The sequence below is a fragment of the Salvelinus sp. IW2-2015 genome, linkage group LG18, assembly GCF_002910315.2.
Source record: "Salvelinus sp. IW2-2015 linkage group LG18, ASM291031v2, whole genome shotgun sequence".
Lineage (NCBI taxonomy): Eukaryota > Metazoa > Chordata > Actinopteri > Salmoniformes > Salmonidae > Salvelinus > Salvelinus sp. IW2-2015.
The window spans coordinates 16,756,138-16,775,534 of record NC_036858.1 but is presented as its reverse complement, the minus strand read 5'-3'; the positions used below and the strand labels follow the sequence as shown (position 1 = coordinate 16,775,534).

Genomic DNA, 19,397 nt, shown 5'->3' with positions numbered 1-19,397 from the left:
AGTTTCATCATAGCACTTGATGATTTTTGCAACTGCACTTTAATTTAAAAATATTAAGTTCTTGAAATTTGACTGACCTGCATGTCTTAAAGTAATGATGGACTGTCATTTCTCTTTGCTTATTTGAGCTTTTCTAGCCATAATATGGATTTGGTGTTTTACCAAATAGGGCTATCTTCTGTATACCAAACCCCTACCTTGTCACAACACAACTGATTGGCTCAAACACATTAAGAAGGAAAGAAATTCCACAAATTAACATTTAAGAAGGCACATCTGTTAATTGAAATGCATTCCAGGTGACTACAGCATTAAGATGTCATCAAGGCAAAGGGTGGCTACTTTGAAGAATCTCAAATATAAAATACATTTTGATTTGTTTAACACTTTTTTGGTTACTACATGATTTCATGTTATTTCATAGTTCTGATGTCTTCACTACTATTCTACAATGTAGAAAAAAGATAAAGAAAAACCCTGGAATGAGTAGGTGTGTCCACACTTTTGACTGGTACTATATGTAAATAAAATATTCCTGTATTTCATTTTCAATAAATGTCCAAACATTTCTAAAAACATATCGATGGGTAATTTTTAAAATATTTAATCCATTTTGAATTCAGGCTGTAACACAACAAAATGTGGAATAAGTCAAGGGGTATGAATACTTTCTGAATGCACTATATATAACACTGGCATTTAAACAGACAGCCCTATATTGCAAAAGCAAAACCACCATTGTTTTCTCACATCTGTAATTTCAAATGTATTTAATAAAAAAATATAGAAAATAATCATCCCTGAGCTTACTGAATTGATTTGTCCTCTATGGCAGCCAGAAATGATACTAAGGGAGTCAGCACAACTCTCACATTACATATTATCTTACAGTGACAGCTTAACTGGGTGACTAATCGAAGGGTAGGCCTAATACAGGGGAAATGTGGATATTTGACCCCCTCTGAAAGGTCCAATTTCACCCACACACACACATTCAATGTTCCATATCTAAAATGCAATTTTTAGGAAAGACCCAGAGAAATGGGGCGAGGTGTAAGCAAGGTCTATTTTTGGCATTGTTGATGCTATTCTTCAGCACAACTTTGACTTTGCTGCCCGCCCCATTGGGCCAAACACAAAAATTACCAAGGTGAATGGGTTTTCCAAATATAGCTACAGAATGCTCAAGGGAACACAATTCATAGTGTGAAGGTTTGGAGTGAAATGTAAAACTCACAGCAAGACAACAACACTCTCTCTCTCTCTCACCGACACACACTCCCTGAGTGGGTCACTATACAATGTACAGAATGTTCAGAAGCTACTCCGCCACATCGTCAGTGTCCTATTATTTTGCCATGTAGAAAATCAATGGTCTGCAATGGCAGATGTACAGCATATATAAATGTATGTAAAAATGTATATCACAATATATGTTAAATGCATCAGAAAATGTATTTAATGTACTTCAAAATACATTCTGAAAGAACGTCTTTAAGAACATATGTATTTTCAATATATGTCGTAAATACATTTTAAAATGTATGTGGACAAATCGTATTTTCACAAAATTATGACTATTCTTAACAATGACACTTTAGTCGGCTCTTTGGTATCACAAGAACAGTCTCAATAAGACTACAGAACAGGCGGTGTAGAAGCTTAACCTTTAATCAAAGAATACAACATAACATTAACTGGCATTACAATCCGGGGGTCTCAGGTGGTCTTCTCAAACAGCTCTTAAAGGTCATGAACAGTCGAAGATATTTGGATGAAACCTAATCAAAGTATGAGGACCAAAGTATGAAAAATTACTGTTGCTTATACATTGATCAAGTTTGATGATAAAGTTACTGGTCCCATCCCCCATGTCAAAGACTTGGATTCGGAGGCGGGATTATTAAGGGGATATGGTTACATCACCCTACCTCTCATTTGAATACACCAATGGTAACATGATATTCTCTTACCTAATTTAAATAAGTACCGCCTTGTAACCAACATCGGAGAAGGCCAGTTTGCATAGGGGCTTGGTTTATATAGCTAGATATCTACTCTACTGGTGCCAAAATTTGACTGTAGGTGTCAGCAAATATAATTAAAAGTTTACACTATTCATCTATGGCAAAGATGCATATATTTTTACGTCTCCCCTTTCATTTGTGTCTGGTGTTAGCTAGTTACTGGCTAGCTAGGTCTTCAGCCAGCATGGAACAAAAGGGGGGAAGGGTCATTCAAAATTGTGACGGAGTTGTAATGTCAACACCTCCATCAGTGCTGCTGTGAACCTCATCACAAGAGACATGCCAAACGGGAGCTGTATAAATTTGTTTTACATCATTGATGCAATTTCAATGTGGTTTGAGTTGCTTTGTGTATCACCAAATTAGCTTGAGATGATTTTACTGCAACACTGCTCACTGCATCCACGTTTCTTGACATAGGCTTTTCAAAGAGGTGTCAGTCAAGGTGAGCTTATGAATATAACCTCCCGATCCACTCAGCCTGTTTTTTTTTCAAAGTTCCTGGTAATTTTGAGCATTACTATCCCCAAAACTATTATGGGTGATATTTTAGTCACCCTATACTGACTATTTTACATGGGAATCATAATCTGTTTGGGACCTTTAAACTAAAAAGGCATTATCATAATTTTCTAATTTTCACAATTTCACAGTATTATTCCAGCCTCACAGTGTGGATATATTTATAAAACACGGGGAAATCTAGTTTTTGGGCCTTCAACAATTTTTGTGCATTTAATTGCCCCTCTCTGTTGCACACAACAAGGTTCCATTCCCCCTGTCACAAGGGGATTCATGGCTGATTTAATTAACTAGTAATTACCAGTTGGAGGGCCAATCAGGGATTTTTCCCAGATGTGGTAAATTCCCACTTCCCACTTGGTTACGAACGCACCATAACACTGCTAACCATCCACTGTAGAGCTGTATAATACCACTCATTTGAAGCGCAAGGCTTAGACCTACACTCCTAGACCTACACTTTGGCATATTGTGGAGCGTTGTATGACGTATAGTTTTTGTTTAAACTGATAACTCAAATAATTTTCTTTTTAACTGCCTAGCGCCATCACAATTAACATGATATCACTGCCAAAGTGTTGGCTTAGTGGCCCCAAAAATTATTTATATTGATCAATATGTAAAGAGTAATTTAAGAAATCGAATTAGGAACCACTTTGGTTCCCTGTAGACTTGATGTCATAGCCACGCATTTCAGGAATATTGTCAGGCATTACATGCATTTGAGCAAAGATGCAAATGTATGTCCATGCATCTCTCGAATACATTTTAAGGTATTACATACATTTGATCAAAGATGCAAATGTATCTACATGTATTTGAAATACGTTTTACATGACCTTAAATATATTGAAATGTATTTTTTTCCATATGGGTACTGAGAGAACTAAAAAGATAAACTACAAAAGTCTAATAAAAAGGAATGGAAGTAGGCCTAGTATTTTCAGAACAAAATGTTTGTTAGACTTAATGAGAAAGACAAAACATAAGTTCAGGTGCTAACTAAGCAAAGTCATCAGAGGAGAAGAAACACCCTGAGGCCAAATAAACCTCAAAATGGCCACCATGTCCCTTTGCCCCCATGCTAAATTGAACATTGAAAAACCTGAGGTCCTCAAGCTGCAGCTGCACTGATTAAAATGTGTTACTGAAGTGCTTCTGACATGTCTCAACAGGACGGAATTTACTACTACCGTTGAAAATGTGAAAAGCACTCTACCATACTACTAGGCTACATATTAAGTAGGCCGTCTCATCGTTGTTGGTAATCAGGGTCTCGAGCTTAATGACGAGTTTGGAGGGCACTGTGGTGTTAAATGCTGAGCTGTAGTCAATGAACAGCATTCTTACATAGTTATTCCTCTTGTCCAGATGGGATAGGGCAGTGTGCAGTGTGATGGCGATTGCATCTTCTGTAGACCTATTGAGGCAGTAAGCAAATTGAAGTGGGTCTAGGGTGACAAGTAAGGTGGAGGTGATATGATCCTTGACTCTCAAAGCACTTCATGATGACGGAAGTGAGTGCTACGGGGCGATAGTCATTTAGTTCAGTTACCTTTGCCTTCTTGGGTACAGGAACAATGGTGCCCATCTTGAAGCATGTGGGGACAGCAAACTGGGATAGGGAGAGATTGAATATGTCCGTAAACACACCAGCCATCTGGTCTGCGCATGCTCTGAGGACGCAGATAGGAATGCCGTCTGGGCTGGTAGTCTTGCGAGGGTTAACACGTTTAAATGTTTTACTCACGTTGGCCACGGAGAAGAAGAGCCCACAGGCTTTGGTAGCGGGCCATGTCAGTGGCACTGTATTGTCCTCAAAGCGAGAAAATAAGATGTTTAATTTGTCTGGGAGCAAGATGTCGATGTCTGCGATAGGGCTGGTTTTCTTTTTGTAATCTGTGATTGACTGTAGACCGTGCCACATACGTCTCGTGTTTGAGCCGTTGAATTGCGACTCGACTTTGTCTCTATACTGATCATCCCTGCTTTAACTCTAGCAGGCTCACCTCCCCACTGCAGGAATACCTCCATTTCATTTTTTATCTAAATGATGGTTGACTCAACTAGGGATTAAAACATCACATCCTTCCCTCAGGACAAAACTACACACACACAGCAGTCGAGTATTAGAGTAGGCGAGAGATCTGCAGAGGGAGGAGAAAAAACATATTCTCTGGACCTGGGAGGACACAGTCTTTTAAACCACCCCCTTCTGTCCTGATTCGTCCATGCAAAAACACACACATACACACACACACACTCATTCACACACACTGGCGTAGGATGTTCAAGTCGTATAGGGACTGATAAAAAAAACGTGGGGTGGAAAGGATGGAGACATACATGTGTGTCATGCCACCCCTGTGTCCCACACCTAGACACCTTCTGAAATTATGTTATTATTTTCCCTTTAAAAAATATAATAAAATCTGCTGTCAAAAATACCTGTAGGCCTAATCTTAAATGGCCCAAGTGGATTAGTGGCTTGCACCAACCACATGTTCCTTCTAAAGCCACCTCATTCACATTCCTGTGAAGGACAACAGGGTGATTCTCATGAAACCAGTTTTAAAAGGTCTGTAGCAAATGTAGTTACAAAACCATGATGCATCTGCAAAAATAAACCACAGGGTTTGTACAGACATTGGCAGGTCAAATTCAAGGACTTTCAAGTACTTTTCCAAGCACTAAAATGTATTTTCAAGGCCCATCAATTTGTAATAGTTCCTATTATGCAATTGTTTCTAGTCGCCAACAGATGACAGTATATCACCACAACCTTGTGAAAACAATGACTAACATACTAGTCATCATTAACGACTCAATAATACGTGTTTCACCACTTATTTACTACATACATGAGTGGTCAGCACTGATGACTGATTTCCTTATATGAACAGTAACTCAGTAAAATCTTTGAAATTGTTGCATGTTGCATTTACAGTTGAAGTCGGAAGTTTACATACACTGCTCAAAAAAATAAAGGGAACACTTAAACAACAAAATGTAACTCCAAGTCAATCACACTTCTGTGAAATCAAACTGTTCACTTAGGAAGCAACACTGATTGACAATGAATTTCACATGCTGTTGTGCAAATGGAATAGACAAAAGGTGGAAATTATAGGCAATTAGCAAGACACCCCCAATAAAGGAATGGTTCTGCAGGTGGTGACCACAGACCACTTCTCAGTTCCTATGCTTCCTGGCTGATGTTTTGGTTACTTTTGAATGCTGGCGGTGCTTTCACTCTAGTGGTAGCCTGTCTCTTATACACATCTAGATGTGTATAAGAGACAGGTCCAGAGCATGGAGGCGCTACCAGGAGACAGGCCAGTACATCAGGAGACGTGGAGGAGGCCGTAGGAGGGCAACAACCCAGCAGCAGGACCGCTACCTCCGCCTTTGTGCAAGGAGGTGCACTGCCAGAGCCCTGCAAAATGACCTCCAGCAGGCCAAGCATAGGAACTGAGAAGTGGTCTGTGGTCACCACCTGCAGAACCACTCCTTTATTGGGGGTGTCTTGCTAATTGCCTATAATTTCCACCTTTTGTCTATTCCATTTGCACAACAGCATGTGAAATTTATTGACAATCAGTGTTGATTCCGAAGTGGACAGTTTGATTTCACAGAAGTGTGATTGACTTGGAGTTACATTGTGTTGTTTAAGTGCTCCCTTTATTTTTTTGAGCAGTGTACACTTAGGTTGGAGTCATTAAAACTCGTTTTTCAACCACTCCACCAATTTCTTGTTAACAAACTATAGTTTTGGCAAGTCGGTTAGGACATCTACTTTGTGCATGACACAAGTCATTTTTCCAACAATTGTTTACAGACAGATTATTTCACTTATAATTCACTGCATCACAATTCCAGTGGGTCAGAATTTGACATACACTAAGTTGACTGTGCCTTTAAACAGCTTGGAAAATTCCAGAAAATGATGTCATGGCTTTAGAACCTTCTGATAGGCTAATTGACATCATTTGAGTCAATTGGAGGTGTACCTGTGGATGTATTTCAAGGCCTACCTTCAAACTATGTGCCTCTTTGCTTGACATCGTGAAACACAATCATGAAACACAATCAAAAGAAATCAGCCAAGACCTGAAAGTAATTTCATATTGGTGCATCACTATTTTAAATACATTTGACATTTTCTCCAGAATTTAGTACATTTTCACCCCAAATTCTCTTGGGTCATTAAATATATATATTTTGTTGAAAAACCTAACTTATTTGAATAAAACACAAAATATGTTGCTGTAGTTTGTCCTTAAATCATACAAATTGTATACTAGTTGAAGTTTACATTAATCTATAATATTTATTATGTACAAACACAGTGTCTGTGGACATCACTGTGACACTTTTTCAAGTTCCTGTAAAAACTCCAATCAGCTTTTAAATAAAGTTTTATTCACCCATGATGCATCATCTAGAGGAGTAGTCCTTAGATGAGCACAAGTTAAGTTCATTTATTTGCTTATATGCCTTCAGAATTAGGTTTTTATTATCTAACACCCCATTTAATAATAATTGTATAATTTAATTTGAAAGTGTTATGTTTAACTCAGGCCTTTTCATTAGGGGAGCAATGTAAAAAAAWATATATAGAAATATTGATTTGTTTATACATTTTTGAGATTTCCAACTCTGTTATGGTAATGAAKATTTTGTGAAAATGTTGGTAAAATAATTATGAAATAGATACAGATCCCGTTGTACAAAACTAATTCATCAGTGATTGGATCGTCTCTAACCAATCAGAGTATCAAATATTGATAATGTCGTCATGTAGTCCGGCTCTGGCCCAACCCATCGGCTTCTGGTACCAATCAGAATGGTCAGAATGTGTTTGCATTCTACAGGAGTCAGGGAGGAAAGACTCATCATGGAGAAGAAATGCTAGTGGGCATGGCGTTTAGCCGGAAGGAATTGGATGGGTTGTCAGGCTAGCAGTCCTCCTGAGGGTAGGTAAAGTCCCACCCCGCTATACTACCCATCCATCTGCCTGCTGTGCTGAACCTGCGCCCACCATCCACCCGAGGGGATATGGAAGTCATGCTCTGTATCCCACCAACATGCACTTTAAACAATCTGTAGTTTTAGCTGTTACTACTGTAGGGGTCGGGGCAAAGCAGTCAAGCCGGTCAAACTACATCTATACCTATTACCCTTTGCCTATTTGAGATGRGACCTCATAGGGTGTGGTTAAAATAGGTGTTTCCAGAAGACTCAAACACAGAGGCTCTCTGTACTATGTGTACACAGTGGGAAAATAATGTGGACTTCTGGGGCATGGGCTCTGCTATTACATACGGAGGCTCTGCTTAGCAATAACAGCTATAGTACTGATGGGTCTCATTATTCCTCCCCCACCAAACTTTACAGTTGGCACTATGCATTCGAGCAGGTAGCGTTCTCCTGTCATCCCCCAAACCCAGATTCTTCAGACTGTCAGATGGTGAAGAGTGATTCATCACTCCAGAAAACGCATTTCCACTGCTCCAGAATCCAATGGTGGCGAGCTTTAGACTACTCCAGCCGAATTTGGAACTTAGTAGTGAGTGTTACAACCGAGGACAACCGATTTTTACGCGCTACATGCTTCAGCACTCGACGGTCCCGTTTTGTGAGCTCGTGTGGCCTATCACTTCGCGGCTGAGCCGTTGTTGCTCCTAGACGTTTCCACTTCACAATAACAGCACTTACAGTTGACCAGGGCAGCTCTAGCAGTGCAGAAATTTGACAAACTGACTTGTTGGAAAGGTGGCATCCTATGACGGTGCTATGTTAAAAGTCACTGAGTTTTTCAATAAGGCCATTCCACTGCCAATGTTTGTCTATGGTGATTGCATGGCTGTGTACTCGATTTTATACACCTGTCAGCAACGAGCGTGTCTGATATAGCCGAATCCACTAATTTGAAGGGATGTCCACATACTTTTGTATTTATAGTGTATGTGTGTAGGCTATACAGTATTGTTGTGAATGTCATGTTAATCGGCACAATATCAATCATCACATTATCAAATCTGCCAGTAAAGGTCTCTCTGACCTTTAAATGGAAAGATAGCGAATCATCTTCGGATGAAACCATCTTCAAACAGTGTTATCGGGGTTAGCGTTCGTTTTGTTTGAAATAACTTGGTCAATACTAAGCAATAACTGTTACTAAAATCAAACATATTGACAGACTGCACATGTTAAAACATTTTATATGGCCTAACACAGAGATGGTATTTTCTTGAGGGCACGTCTAGTTATTCCACGTGTTTCATTAGCAAGAAAATCACTCTGACCTTTTAAAGGAAACTCATTTACAGAGATGTTCAGTATATCAAAGGTGAATAGGAGAGATAAAGGAACCCTTTTTAATCAACTAGCCAACATGTAGACTGTAGACCCAGCTTAGGACCAATGAACTATAGTTTCTCTGCAGAGTAGGCTAAATCACAGCCCAGCATTGGCCAATTAGTCATTTTACCCATCTATTGATCTTTCCCTGCCAATTGTCACATCTCAACAGAGCCTTAAATACGTGTTTTACTTTCTTCAGCTTGAGATATTACAGTTTGTTGGAGATTTACAGAGAGCTGTGTGGTTGGGGTGGGGGGATGCTTTGCCCGGCTCTCTCTTCACTCCAGAGCAGTCATGGAGAGGTCATGATTATCAGTTGAAAGGAAGAATTACACAGGGACTGGGACAGATTGGCTGTCTTCTGACTTTTAATCACCGCCAAAGACATTTATTTCACTCAACCCCTCGCTCTCTCTGATGGGTGATTTAAGCCTGCATCTGAAAGTGTCGGTCAAAAGAGAGACTGCGTATGAGGGAAAGTTGTAGAAAAGCATTATTTCGTGAGAGCCTTCCAAAACAAGCTGGCGAGGGACAGAGTAAGAGTCATGAAAGTTAGACAAAAACACTACCGCTGTTAGGCTAAATCTTCAGGCTTATGTCATCAGTTTAGTCACACAACTACCATCCTGATTGATATGATTCACTGGCACACAATTTAGAACTGTTGACCAGAAGGACCATACCATACCTCCCAGTATTAGGCTAGTGACTGTTTAAGCATTTTCTCCACTACTTGATAGCTAATGGTACATGAGAAAACATTAAAATGTTCCTAAATATAGCATGAGTGTACCAAGTTTCATGATTTTATGCGAAAGTGCACAAGTGCACAACAGTTTGGGCTTTTATCCGCTGGACTACCAGTTCCCACTGAGCTAAAGATGGGCAGTGTAACTGTCTGACATAAGATCCGTCTGAAGGGGCACTCACCATGGGGCACCGGTCGTGGTGAATAGCCCTGATAAATGTAGGATTTAGGCCCTGACACAGGACAGGTGGTGCCCCCATCTGTGCCCAAGTCTGTGCCCCCCCGTCCCCCCGTCACCTCATTCCACAGCGACATCATGCCCTCTAGAGCTTTGACTGGGAAACGCAAAGCATCACGGGATAACTGGAGCGTATGCAGAGCAGACGCCCTCTCAGCCCTCATCATCAGGGAGCACGGTGAACATACGCATTTCGTAGACTCAATGACTTAGTATGTTACTCATTATGTTAGAAAGGTAAACAATGAGGCATTCTAAGATCAACAAAACATATATAAATACGTCTAGGTTTTGATGAGCTTTCCTTGGCATCATCATAAGTCAGAATGGTCAGATTTGATACCAAAAAAGCCAAAACTAGCCTATCTCCTGGTTAATAATACGAGAGAAACATGACAACATTTTAAAGGACATTTTTGTTTGGATTGTGGAGCTCCTGGGCTGAGTCCATCATCCGTGCTGCCATGAGTCAAATTATATTGAAGACTCCAGCTAGAGCTGCACCACACAAATCCCGTTCCACGTGATTATTCTCAATTTCACACCTGATGGTTTTTCCACATTGAGCTCAATCCAGCCTGAGAGAACACGCTTCTAAGACAGGAGGAGAAGCCAAGCTGTAGAATGAATGATATGCAGGGTCATGGAGGAGAGCAGAACGAGCGCTGGGCCTATCTCTCTCCTTTCAAGCATAGAAAGACACAGGAGAGAGCTGACCCAGCTGCCTTCACATCTAAAGCCCAGTAGAGACACACACGTAGTACGCTGGGGTAATGGAGGTTCGAACACCACTTTCAATCTAGCAAACAAATGGCAGGTGAAAATGATGTTGTCACCCGAGGGAGTGGGTGGGTGGCAGGGGAAGGACCTGATGAGAGACAGCTTGGTGAGAATGATAGCCTGGTTCTGCTGCTGGAAACTCTTCCACAAATAGCAAGGAAGGACACACACCACTGCAGGAATAGTTTGATCCGATTTAGATTTGAAAGTATAGCTGGGGTATGGAGGGTGTATCAGACCAAGGTCATTTGTAGGGGACAAGGGAAGATGAAGATAATGAAGATTATATTTTATCTTAGTAGATGAGGCTGCACTTGGCTTGAGATGCAGTTTTGTGTGCCATGGCAACACTCTCTGTAATGAGGTTAGTAGAGGTAAATTGTACATGTTCTAAAACTTTTGACCGGTAGTGTACATCTACTCACTCAAGGGTTTGTCTTTATTTTTTATATTTTCTACATTGTAGAATAATAGTGAAGACTTCAAAACTATGAAATAACACATATGGAATCATGTAGTAACCAAAAAATAGTATTTTATATTTGAGATTCCTCAAATAGCCGCCCTATGCCTTGATGACAGCTTTGCACACTCTTGGCATTCTCTCAACCAGCTTCACCTGGAATTTCCAACAGTGTTGAAGGAGTTCCCACATATGCTGAACACTTGTTGGAAGCTTTTTCTTCACTCTGCGGTCCAACTCTTCCCAAACCATCTCAATTTGGTTTAGATCAGGGAATTGTGGAGGCCAGGTCATCTGATGCAGCACTCCGTCACTCTCCTTCTTGGTCAAACATCCCTTAAAACAGCCTTGAGGTGTGTTGGGTCATTGTTATGTTGAAAAAGAAATGACAGTCCAACTAAGCCCAAACCAGATGGGATGGCTTTTCGCTGCAGAATGCTGTGTTAGGCATGCTGGTTAAGTGTGCCTTGAATTCTAAATAAATCACAGACAGTGACACTAGCAAAGCACCGACCACACCATAACACCTCCTCCTCCATGCTTTATGGTGGGAAATACACATGCGGAGATCATCTGTTCACCCACACTGCGTCTCACAAAGACACAGTCGTTGGAACTAAAAATCTCTAATTTGGACTCCAGACCAAAGGACAAATTTCCACTGGTCTAATGTCCATTGCTTGTATTCTTGGCCCAAGCAAGTCTCTTCTTCTTATTGGTGTCCTTTAGTAGTGGTTTCTTTGCAGCAATTCGACCATGAAGGCCTGATTCACACAGTCTCCTCTGAACAATTGATGTTGAGATGTGTCTGTTACTTGAACTCTGTGAAGCATTTATTTGGCCTGCAATTTCTGAGGCTGGTAACTCTAATGAACTTATCCTCTGCAGCAGAGGTAAGTCTGGGTCTTCCTTTCCTGTGGCAGTCCTCATGAGAGCCAGTTTCATCATACCACTTCATGGTTTTTGCGACTGCACTTTCAAAGTTCTTGACATTTTCTGACCTTCAAATTGACTGACCGTCATATCTTAAAGTAAAGATGGACTGTCGTTTCTCTTCGCATATTTGAGCTGTTCTTGCCATAATATGGACTTGGTCTTTTACCAAATAGGGCTATCTTCTGTATACCCCCTACCTTGGCACAACACAACTGATTGGCTCAAACGCATTAAGAAGGAAAGAAATTCCGCAAATTAACTTTTATTAAGAAGGCACACCTTTTAACTTCTTGCCGCACGGATCCCTTTAGCGGGATCATTTTCGTAAACAACCGCTGAATTGCAGAGCGCCAAATTCAAAAATAATACTAAAAATATTTATAATCATGAAATCCCAAGTGAAATATACCAAAACACAATTTAGCTTGTTGTTAATCCACCTATCGTGTCAGATTTTGAAAGTATGCTTTACAGCGAAAGCAATCCAAGCGTTTGTGAGTTTATCAATCACTAGACAAAACAGTAAGAACAGCTAGCCCCAAATTAGCTTGGTCACGAAAGTCAGAAAAGCAATAAAATTAATCGCTTACCTTTGATAATCTTCGGATGTTTGCACTCACGAGACTCCCAGTTACACAATAAATGTTATTTTTGTTCCATAAAGATTAGTTTTATAACCAAAAACCGCCATTTGGTTTGCGCGTTATGTTCAGAAAACCACAGGCTCGTTCCGGTCCTGAAAGGCAGACGAAAATTCCAAAAAGTATCCGTAATGTTCGTAGAAACATGTCAAACGTTTTTTATAATCAATCCTCAGGTTGTTTTTAACATACATAATCGATAATATTTKAACCGGACGGTAACCTATTCAATACTACAGAGAAAGAAAATGTCGAGCTTCATCTCGCGCGCAGGAACTAATCAAAGGACACCTGACGCGTTTTGAAAAATCTCGCTAATTTTTCAAAATAAAAGTTTGAAACTATGTCTAAAGCCTGGTCACAGCCTGAGGAAGCCATTGGAAAGGGAATCTGGTTGATACCCCTTTAAATGGAGGAGGGGCAGGCAACGGAACAGAGATTTTTCCAAATAAAAGGCACTTCCGGGTTGGATTTCCTCAGGTTTTCGCCTGCAAAATCAGTTCTGTTATACTCACAGACAATATTTTGGCAGTTTTGGAAACTTTAGAGTGTTTTCTATCCAAATCTGTCAATTATATGCATACTCTAGCATCTGGACCTGAGAAATAGTCTGTTTACCTTGGGAACGTTATTTTTCCAAACCTAAAAATTCTGCCCCCTAGCTGAAAGAAGTTAATTGAAATGCATTCCAGGTTACTACCTCATGAAGCTGGTTGAGAGAATGACAAGAGTGTGCATAGCTGTCATCAAGGCAAAGGGTGGCTACATTGAAAAATATAAAATATATTTAGATTTGTTTAACACTTTTTTGGTTACTACATGATTCCATATGTGTTATTTCATAGTTTTGATAGTTCTTCACTATTATTCTACAATGTAGAAAATAGTAACAATAAAGAAAAACCCTTGAATGAGTAGGTAACGTAGGTAGGGGTAAAGTGACTATGTATAGGTAATAAACAGCGAGTAGCAGCTGTTCAATGCAAATAGTCCGGCTGGCCATTTGATTAATTGTTCAGCAGTCTTATGGCTTGGGGGTAGAAGCTGTTAAGGAGCCTTTTGGAACTAGACTTGGCGCTCCGGGTACCGCTTACCAGGCGGAAGCAGAGAGAACAGTCTATGACTTGGGTGACTGGAGTCTTTGACAATTTTTGGGGCATTCCTCTGACCGCCTGGTATATGGGGGGCGGCAGGTAGCCTAGTGGTTAGAGCGTTGGACAGGTAAACAAAAGGTTGCAAGATTGAATCCAAGAGCTGACAAGGTAAAATTCTGTCGTTCTGCCCCTGAACAAGGCAGTTAACCCACTGTTCCTAGGCCGTCATTGAAAATAAGAATTTGTTGTTAACTGACTTGCCTAGTTAAATAAAGGTTAAAAATATATATTTTTAAATATATAGGTCCTGGATGGCAGGAAGTTTGGCCCCAGTGATGTACTGGGCCTTACGCACTACCCTCTGTAGCGCCTTACGGTCGGAAGCCGAGCAGTTGCCATACCAGGCGGTGATGCAACCGGTCAGGATGCTCTCGATGGTGCAGCTGTAGAACTTTTTGAGGATCTGGGGACCCATGACAAATCTTTTCAGTCTCCTGAGGGGGGAAATGCGTTGTCGTTCCCTCTCCACGACTGTGTTGCTGTGTTTGGACCATGATAGTTTGTTGGTGATGTGGGCACCAAGGAACTTGAAACTCTCGACCCGCTCGACTTCAGCACCGTCGATGTAAATGGGGGCACGTTCGGCCCTCCTTTTCCTGTAGTCCATGATCAGCTCCTTTGTCTTGGTCACGTTGAGGGAGAGGTTGTTGTCCTGGCACCACACTGCCAGATCTCTGACCTCCTCCCTATAGGCTGTCTCATCGTTGTTTGTGATCAGGCCTACCACTGTTGTGTCGTCAGCAAACTTAATAATGGTGTTGGAGTCGTGCTTGGCCACGCAGTCGTGGGTGAAGTACAGGAGGGGACTAATTACGCACCACTGAGGGGCCCCCGTGTTGAGGATTAGCGAGGTAGATGTGTTGTTACCTGCCCTTACCACCTGGAGGCGGCCCGTCAGGAAGTCCAGGATCCAGTTGCAGAGGGAGGTGTTTAGTTCAGAGTCCTTAGCTTAGTGATGCGCTTTGTGGGCACTATGGTGTTGAACGCTGAACTGTAGTCGATGAACAGCGTTCTCACGTACGTGTTCCTTTTTCCAGGCAGTAAAGGGCAGTGTGGAGCACGATTGAGTCATCTGTGGATCTGTTGGGGTGGTATGTGAATTGGAGTGGGTCTCGGGTTTCCGGGATGATGGTGTAGATGTGAGACATGACCAGCCTTTCAAAGCATTTCATGGCTACCGATGTGAGTGCTACAGAGCGGTAGTCATTTAGGCAGGTCACCTTTGCTTTCTTGGGCACAGTGACTATGGTGATCTGCTTGAAACATGTAGGGAAAGGGAAAGGGGGATACCTAGTCAGTTGTACAACTGAATGCCTTCAACTGAAATGTGTCTTCCGCATTTAACCCAACCCCTCTGAATCAGAGAGGTATTACAGACTCGGTCAGGGAGAGGTTGAAAATGTCAGTGAAGACACTTGCCAGTTGGTCCGTGTATGCTCTGAGTACATGTCCTGGTAATCCGTCTGGCCCCACGGGCTTGTGAGTGTTCAAAGGTCTTGCTCACATCGGCTACAGAGAGCGTGATCACACAGTCATCCGGAACAGCTGGTGCTCTCATGCATGCTTCAGTGTTGCTTGCCTCGAAGCAAGCATAAAAGGGATTTAGCCCGTCTGGTAGGCTCGCGTCACTGGGCAGCTCGCGGCTGGATTTCCCTTTGTAGTCCGTAATACTTTGCAAGCCCTGCCATATCCGACAAGCGTCAGAGCCGGTGTAATAGGATTCAATCTCTGTATTGACGCTTTGCCTGGTTGATGGTTCATCTAAGGCAGGGCTGCCCAACCCTCTTCCTGGAGATCTACCGTCCTGTGGGATTTCAGTCCAACCCTAATTTAACACACCTGATTCTACTAATTAGCTGCTCAAAAAGACCTTAACTAGCTGAAAAAGATACGCTAAATTAGGGTTGGACTGAAAACCTACAGGACAGTAGATCTCCAGGAAGAGGGTTGGGCACTCCTGGTCTAAGGGCATAGCAGGATTTCTTATAAGCGTCCGGATTAGTGTCCCGCTCCTGAACAATGGTTTGCATCTCCTAAAATATCAATGTAGATAAAATACTGGAATGTGACTGCTAGTGACGGCATTCAATGACACTAAAAGGCCAGTTCCCGCAATTAGACTTTCATGCAACAACTCCTTAGTCAGAAGGGTGCAAAATAAGTGAGGGCAAGTGAATGGATGGGAGCTGAGATGATGCCTAGCCCTAATCTTACCATCTGACTTTTGAGTTCCACAGTCAACTCTATCCTTTACTTTCCTTTCTCATAAGAAGTGGATAAGAAATAAAAGGTTCTAATTAATAAACCACAGATAGAAAGAGGAAACCAAGTAGTCCATGTTTCAGTTTCAGAGATTATCTATAAGAATCTTTCAATAAATGTCTTTATTCACTGTCACAGCTGTATATCTTTCTAATCGTTCTTCCGTTAGCATATATTTTATTTCCTTAAAAAATTAATAGGTAGACTACACACTTGCATTGAAGCAAATACTAAGTACATGGAAATAAAGGAAGGGGGGATTTTCCCGATGTGATAGTGGCTCGTTGGGCAGTCTCAAACCTTTCTCTCTTAAGTCTTAATTTTTTTCCCGAGATGTTCTTTCTTGCCCATTATCTGAGGTATCAGGGAGAGGGGGAATCTAATAGAGTTTGTAATGGCCCTATCTCAGCTCTCCTCTCTGCAAAGGAATAGCAAGAGGAATGGCCTGATAGGCCTCATGTGAGCTTTTTGTCAAATGGAAGCTCAATTAAATATTCAGCAGTGTTTCTGTAGCACTGTAGACTACTTGTGTCTTCTCCACTAGCAGCCTCTGTGAAAACAGCTCAAAAGGTTATGTGAGGTGGTCTGTTGGCACCTCATATGGATTTATATGCAAATCCTTTACACCATTTGATTCTTGTAAAAATGTCAATTKTGGAAACGCTAAACTGTACCTATGTTTTTCCTGTACAACTGTGGTCCTTCCGCGGGGGTGTGGAAATTGAAACTTTTAATAAAAACTTTTATTGAATACAACCACCGAATTTTAACTAATGTGTGTTACTATGTAAACTATGTAATCTACTTAAACTGAGGTTCAATTGGCACATGCACATTCGCGCTGAMTTGAGCAACACAAATGAGGGAAAAGTCGGTGGTTGTATTCAATCTTTTTTTAAATTAAAAGTCTGAATTTCAGCACCTTGCGGAAGGACCACAGTTGTACACAACAAAGATACAGTTGAAGTCAGAAGTTTACATACACTTAGGTTGGAGTCATTAAAACTCGTTTTTCAACCACTCCACAAATTTCTTGTTAACAAACTATAGTTTTGGCAAGTCGGTTAGGACATCTACTTTGTGCATGACACAAGTCATTTTTCCAACAATTGTTTATTTTACTTATAATTCACTGTATCACAATTCCAGTGGGTCAGAAAATTACATACACTAAGTTGACTGTGCCTTTAAACAGCTTGGAAAATTCCAGAAAATTATGTCATGGCTTTAGAACCTTCTGATAGGCTAATTGACATAATTTGAGTCAATTGGAGGTGTACCTGTGGATGTATTTKAAGGCCTACCTTCAAAATCAGTGCCGCTTTGCTTGACATCATGGGAAAATCAACAGAAATCAGCCAAGACCTCAGAAAAACAATGGTAGACKTCCACAAGTCTGGTTCATCCTTGGGAGCAATTCCCAAACGCCTGAAGGTACCACGTTCATCTGTACAAACAATAGTACGCAAGTATAAACACCATGGGACCACGCAGCCGTCATACCGCTCAGGATGGAGACGCGTTCTGTCTCCTAGAGATGAACATACTTTGGTGCAAAAAGTGCAAATCAATCCCGAAACAACAACAAAGGACCTTGTGAAGATGCTGGAGGAAACAGGTACAAAAAAATACATTGAAGCAACATCTCAAGACATCAGTCAGGAAATTAAAGTTTGGTCGCAAATGGGTCAATTTGTGGGCAGAACTGAAAAAGCGTGTGCGAGCAAGGAGGCCTACAAACCTGACTCAGTTACACCAGCTTTGTCAGGTGGAATGGGCCAAAATTCACCCAACATATTGTGGGAAGCTTGTGGGAGCCTACCCGAAACGTTTGACCCAAGTTAAATAATTTAAAGGCAATGCTACCAAATACTAATTGAGTGTATGTAAACTTCTGACCCACTGGGAATGTGATGAAAGAAATCAAAACTGAAATAAGCCATTCTCTCTACTATTATTCTGACATTTCACATTCTTTAAACAAAGTGGTGATCCTAACTGACCTAAGACAGGGAATTTTTACTAGAATTAAATGTCAGGAATTGTGAAAACCCGAGTTAAAATGTATTTGGCTAAGGTGTATGTAAACTTCTGACTTCAACTGTAGGTACAGGAAAGCATTTTCAGAATTTACATGACAAGAATCGGCTGATGGTGACTTGTGGCTCAGTTGTTAGAGCATGGCACTTGCAACGCTATGGTTGTGGAATCAATTCCCACGGGGGGCCAATACAAAAATGTATCCACTCACTACTTACTGTAAGTCGCTCTTCAGCATCTGCTAAATGACTAAAATGTAAATGTAATGTTGTTACTAGAAGATATCAGTTATCAAAACTCAACTCTGCCTTGAGAATAGAGTGGAGCATTCCTCAGCTAACCTATAACCTGCTCTGTGGTGTGAAAATACTTTCAAGTACTACTTAAGTAGTTTGTTGGGGTATCTGTACTTTACTATTTATATTTTGTGCAAATTTTACTTTTACTTCATTACATTCCTAAATAAAATAATGTACTTTTTACTCCATACATTTTCCCCTAATACCCAAAAGTACTCGTTACATTTTGAATGCTTAGCAGGACAGGAACATTTTCCAATTCATGCACTCATCAAGAGAACATCCCTGGTCATCCCTACTGCCTCTGACCTGGCGGACTCACTAAGCACAAATGTTTTTTTTGTAAATGATTACAATGATTTTGTAAAAGTCAATTAAAAATACAAGAAAATTGTGCAGTCTGGTTTGTTTAATATAAGGAATGTTACATTTAAACTTGTACTTTTACTTTTGATACTTAAGTATATTTTAGCAATTACATAGACTTTTTAAATGTAAGTATATTTAAAACCAAATACTTTTAGACTTTTACTCAAGTAGTATTTTACTGGGTGACTTTCACTTGAGTCATGTTCTACTAAGGTATCTTTACTTTTACCCAAGTATGACAGGTAATTTGTCCACCACTGAACCTGCCTGTGTAACTACCATGTTAAAACAGAGGCATTATAGACACATAGGCTTTGTGTTATCACCAAAATAATGTTTTACTTCATAAAAACGATTCCTTATGTAATGAAATAACATTAATAATCTTTTGGAAATTAAGTAAAATGATTGTGTCAACAACGGCATTTCCAGAGTGCTACCACGTTGCACCATAACGTTACTTGAAGTTGACAGAATTAATAACGCACCAACCACGACTCACTATTTTATCCGTTCTGACTATTCAGTTTAACAAACTTTTTTTCCCATTAA

At 40.7% G+C, this 19,397-nt stretch overlaps 1 protein-coding gene across 1 annotated transcript in view; it reads right to left on the bottom strand.

The window, feature by feature from the left end:
• Positions 1 to 19,397, bottom strand: part of LOC111977487 (zinc finger protein 385B-like) — a 154,194-nt gene that overhangs the window by 134,508 nt on the left and 289 nt on the right.